We start from the raw sequence: 5,930 nt of genomic DNA, 5'->3' as shown, positions 1-5,930 counted from the left end.
AAAAAGGTGGTGGTGATGGTGGAGGGCACTTAAGGGGAAAATCACTGGGTGTTGTATGGACAACAATTTGACAATAAAATATTATGGAAAAAAAACATATAAAAAAAACCAGAGTTCCCTAAAAGAGCTATGAAAATGAATTATGAAAGAAAGACTATCTGGAAGTGCCTCTATTTGCAAATATCCCCCTGGGTATTTTAATTTCCTTCACATGAACATTAGCACAAATCTTCCTAAGTTAGTATTCTGTGCTCTCATTTATTCAGCACAATTAATTTTGCCTCATCTTCTCAAGCTGTCATTTCCTGATGAGTTTTTCCTAATCTTCTTTGTTTTTTATCTCCCTTCCTTAAACTATGGGTTTCAAATCACTTCACTGTAATAAAAGCAAACGTGAAGCACTGGGACTTCATCAAGATAAAAAGCTTCTGCACAGCCAAAGAAACAATCAGCAAACCTAAAAGGAGCTTATGGAATGGGAGAAGATATTTGTAAATGACCTATCAGATAAAGGGTTAGTATCCAAAATCTATAATGAACTGATCAAACACAATACCTACAACATAAAAAACCGAGTTGAGAAATGGACAGAAGACATAAATAGACACTTTTTGAAAGAAGACATCCAGATGGCTGACAGACACATGAAAAAATGCTCAACATCACTCATCATCAGGGAAATACAAATCAAAACCACAATGAGACCTCACCTGTCAGAAAGGCTAAAATTAACACAAGAAACAACAGGTGTTGGTGAGGATGCAGAGAAAAGGGAACCCTCTTGCACTGTTGGTGGAAATGCAAACTGGGGCAGCCACTCTGGAAAACAGTATGGAGGTTCCTCAAAAAGTTCAAAATAGAACTACCCTATGACTCAGCAATCATACTACTAGGTATTTACCCAAAGGATACAAAACCACAGATTCAAAGGGCTACATGCACCTCAATGTTTATAGCAGCATCATCAACAATAGCCAAACCTTGGAGAAAGTCCAAACATCCATCGACTGAAGATGTGGTATATACATACAGCAGAATATTACTCACCAATCAAAAAGAAGAAACCTTGCCATTTGCAATGACATGGATGGAGCTAGAATACATTATGCTAAGTGAAAAATATCACAGAGAAAGACAAACACCATAGTTTCACTCATGTGGAACTTAAGAAACAAAACAGAAGAACATATGGAAAGGGGGAGAGAGGGAAGCAAACTACAAGAGACTCTGAACAACAGGGAACAAACCATGGGCTGATGGAGGGAGGTGGGCAGGAGATGGGCTAGATGGGTGATGGGTATTAAGGAGGGCACTTGTGATGAGCACTGGGCACTGTAAGTGATGAATCACTGAATTCTACTCCTGAAACCACTATTGCACTGTATGTTAACTAAAATTTAAAATATGTATATAATTAATAAAAATTATTAAAATACATTATATAAATTATATATATACTTATATATGCATAATTATTGTCACTGTATTCCCTGTGTGGAGAGAAAGCCTTTCACACAGATCCTTAAAGAAAAGCAAATCCCATACAAATCTAATCATGGAATCCTTACATCCCACCTGGGTTGACCCCAAATGGACAAGTAAAGCTTGAGAGACCATACTCTCCACGTACAGCCCCTCTCAGGACAGAGCAGGCCCCAGGAACATGGGATTGAAGCTAGCCTCCCCATTTTCAATGTCAAAGACTAAGAACAAGGACTACCTTTCTTCTCCAGATCCTACCTCTCTTCATAAGAAATTTCACATAGGAAAAATCAAGGCTCCTTTCTCTGTCCCTAACTTTTCAGGGGGAACCATCTTCAGTAAGTTGTCCCTACTTTTATTGTGACAAGGAAAAATATATGATAGCCTCTCCCAACCTTGATTAATTTCTCTCAACATATCAATGAAGATCTTCATGCAGAACATATTCAGAGCATGATTTGTCCCCTTCGCTCCTGCCAAATGCCATCAACTTTTAGTATTTGGCCTTTGTATCTGACTGGCAAGTAGATAATGTCTAAAAAAGGGACAATGAAGTCAGTAATTTCTAAGTTAATTCGTATTTTATTCATCACAGAAGCATAAAAGACTTATAAAGTATTATTTAATTCATGTGTGAATTCTATTACTTAGTTCACAGTCAATATGTATATGTGCTGATGGACCTTTTCAATAATTCTTCATCCTATTCTCAAGCTTGGAAAACTGTTCTGGGGAATGTTCTTAAAGCAGTGAGTTGAAAACTGTTTCCTGTGGGAGGCACACATAACGCTGGGATTTTGAAACCATGGCCATGGATAATGCATGGGAAATTCAAAATATCATTTAAAAAACCACAGTGGGAGGTTTCACAAAGGATTTGGAGGTTTCACTGGGAGATCCTGGGGTGTCGTTCATGAGCACCAACCAAACTGCACTGCCAAATAGGCATACCACACAGAAGACCTATGTCAAGGCAAGTCTTCCAGCTCCTGGGCGGGAAGGAGGGGTATCTTGTGCCACAATAATGCTTTAAGTCTCACTCACTATTTCTCTTTTTCTGTTTCTTTTTTGATATCTTGTTTCTGGGTGAGTTTGCATTGGCCACCATTCTTTATGACTTCACTGGAAGCCTGGCTTTGATTATATGGTCCAACAATCTGGTCTCTTGTATGTGGAAGATGACAGAGAATCTGGTTTCTGTTCAGTGAAAGATGAAAAAAAATCTTGTCTGTTCAAATTTATTTGTTTGTCTGGAGGATTCTGACATCTCTTGGCTTTCTCTCTGTGTTTTGTCTTATTTGTGCACCATTACGAGTTAAAAGCACTTAAGAATAAAAAATGTTATTCCCACTAGAATGGAGAGTAGATCAAGGAATAGCCAACTTGGGCGGCACTGAGATCCACTGCATATTCTTGGTCATCTTGCTACCCAGTTGCAACCTACCAGTGAGTTTTGAAGACCCAATGCTGTACTTGTGACATGGAGGCCACTGGTCCTTTTTCTATATGTGTGTAGATGAATATTGTCTTTACCTTGCTTCACAAAAGTAATTAGCCTTGTTAAATGATTTATGAATAATGACAGTTCTTTCTATATCTGTGTCCAGTAATAGTGGTTGTGCTTGCTCTCTCTCAAACATTGAGAAAATAAATGTGTACACACTACAGGGTATATAATTCAATCAGACAGGTCTACCATCAAGAGGAAGAAAACGTACACAAAAACTTAAATTCATGACATTGAGTTTGTGTGGCTTTGAAAACAGATAGCTCTGACCTCTGAAAGAGCTTCATGTAGTTTGTACAATTTTGAAACGACTGTGTGAATAAGCCAGAATGTGAGTTGGAATGCACAAAGCAGAGTCATTGCTGGCTTGTTTGGCATTTTATGACCTCCAGAGAAAACAGAAAGGTTGTGAATACAGTAGCCTCCTTACCCATGGAGGATACACTCCAAGACTCCCAGTGGATGTCTGAAACCACAGATAGTACTGAACCTTAAATATACTACAGTTTTTTCTATGTACATACCTATGATAACATTTAATTTATGAATTAGGCATAGTATGAGATTAACAATAGTGTAATTTTAATATACTGTAATAAAATTTATATAAATATGATCTCTCAAAATATCTTATTGTACTGTACTCACCCTTCTTCTAGTGATGGTGTGAAATGATAACATGGCTACATCATGAGATGGAGGGAGGCGAATGACTCAGGCACTGTGACGTAGTATTAGGCTACTACTGACCTCCTTTCTTACAATAAGTCAGAAGGAAGATCATCCACTTCCTGACGGAGGTTAACCTCAGCTAACGGAAACTGCAGAAAGGCAAAGGGCAGATGGAGGGCAGCGGGAGAGGGGTAACTGTATACAACTTTTTCTCTTCTCACTCAAAAGAAAATAATTACAGAGAGATACCCAAATGAGCCAAGTCAAGACATAAAAATAAACCTTAAAATTCAGTCCTTAGCTTCACTCAATGTTGGACGGAACAAGCACCACAGAAACAACTTACAATAAAAAAAAAGAAAAATCCAGCTATAAACTCTAGCTTGCCCAGGACTTGATCAGACTCTTCATTGTGTGGATAGGAAGTATTTTCTGAGAAACACATTGGTATATCTTGTCTACCTCCAGTGGAAATTAATAAATTAGGTTATAGGGGTGCCTGGGTGGCTTGGTCTGTTAAGTACTGGACTTTGGCTCAGGTCGTGATCTCATGGTTTGTGAGTTCAAACCCCACATTGCAGGCTCCAGCCGGAGTCTGCTTGGGAATCTGTGCTTCCCTCTCTCTCTGCCCCCTCTCTCAAAAATAAATAAATATTTAAAAAATTAAAAATAAATAAGATTATAAATTCTCTAAAATTTATCACCCCTCCTGTTTTGATTGGTTTATAAAGACTAACAAGCATACATGTGTTTAAAAGTAAAATAAATTGAGAATTTCAGGAAAGAGTATCCAATGGTTAAAAGACAGTCTCTTTAGCAAACGATGCTGGGAGAACTGGACAGCAACATGCAGAATGAAACTGGACTCCTTTCTTACACCACACACACACACCATACACATAAATTCAAAAGGGATGAAAGGTCTAAATGTGAGACAGGAAGCCACCAAAATCCTGCAGAAGAAAACAGGCAGTAACCTCGTTGAAGCTGGCTGAAGCAACTTCTTATTTGACATGTCTCCAGAGGCAAGGGAAATAAAAGCAAATATGAACTATTGGGACCTCATCAAGCTAAGAAGCTTCTGCACAGCAAAGGAAACAATCAACAAAACTAAAAGGCAACCAACAAAATGGGAGAAGATATTTGCAAATGACATATTGGATAAAAGGTTAGTATACAAAATCTATAAAGAACTTACCAAACAAAAAAACAACAATCCAGTGAAGAAATGGATAGAAGACATGAACAGACACTATTCCAAAGAAGATATCCAGATACCAAAGAGATACCTGAAAAGATACTCAACAGCACTCATCATCAGGAAACACAAATCAAAAACCACAATGAGATGCCAACTCACATCTGTCAGAATGGCTAAAATTCATAACTCAGGAAACAACAGATATTGGCTTGGATGTGGAGAAAGGGGAACCCTCTGCACTGTTGGAGGGAAGGCAAACTGGTACAGCCACTCTGAAGAATAGTACGGAGGTCCCTCAAAAACTTAAAAATAGAGCTACTGTACAGCCCAGCAATTGCACTACTAGGTATTTATCCAAAGGATACAAAAACACTGATTCGAAGGGGCACATGCACCCCAATGTTTATAGGAGTACTGTCAACAATAGCTAAAGTATGGAAAGAGCCCAAATGTCCATTAACTGATGAATGGATAAAGAAGTTGTGGTATACATATATAATGGAATATTGGCTCAGTGATGAAAAAGAATGAAATCTTGCCATTTGCAACAATGTGGATGGAACTGAAGGGTATTATGCTAAGCAAAATAAGTCAGAGAAAGACAGATATCATATGTGGAATTTTAGGAACACAAAAGATGAACATAGAGGAAGGGAAGGAAAAATAAGATAAAAACATAGAGGGAGGTAAACTATAAAAGGCTCTTAAATACACAGCACAAACTGAGGGCTGCTGGAAGGGAGGAGGGCGATGGGGTGGGTTAAATGGGTGATGGGCATTAAGGAAGTCACTTTTCAGGATAAGCTTTGGGTCTCATATGTAAGAGATGAATCACTATATTCTACTCCTGAAGCCAAGACCACAGTGTACGTTAACAAAGCTGAATATAAAAAATAAGACATGAACAGACACTTCTCCAAAGAGGACATCCAGATGGCCTACAGGCACATGAAACGATGCTCAACATCACTCATCATCAGAGAAACACAAATCAAAACCACACTGAGATACCACCTCACACCAGTCAGAGTGGCTAAAATGAACAAATCAAGAGACTATAGATGCTGG

The 5,930-nt window shown here is 38.4% G+C and overlaps 1 long non-coding RNA gene across 1 annotated transcript in view; it reads right to left on the bottom strand.

Moving 5' to 3' along the window:
* Positions 1 to 2,084: 2,084 nt before the first annotated feature.
* LOC115283848 overlaps positions 2,085 to 5,930 on the bottom strand; it is a 19,141-nt gene continuing 15,295 nt past the window's right edge. Inside the window, exons 4-5 of the long non-coding RNA XR_003905079.1 lie at positions 3,638 to 3,810; positions 2,085 to 2,679 (exon numbers count right to left, since the gene is read on the bottom strand). This is a non-coding gene — a long non-coding RNA (uncharacterized LOC115283848). The remainder of the gene's footprint in view (positions 2,680 to 3,637; positions 3,811 to 5,930) is intronic.

Source organism: Suricata suricatta, chromosome 2 (assembly GCF_006229205.1).
Source record: "Suricata suricatta isolate VVHF042 chromosome 2, meerkat_22Aug2017_6uvM2_HiC, whole genome shotgun sequence".
NCBI classification, from domain to species: domain Eukaryota; kingdom Metazoa; phylum Chordata; class Mammalia; order Carnivora; family Herpestidae; genus Suricata; species Suricata suricatta.
Note: the sequence above shows the minus strand (reverse complement) of the source record. Positions and strands in the feature narration are given on the sequence as shown.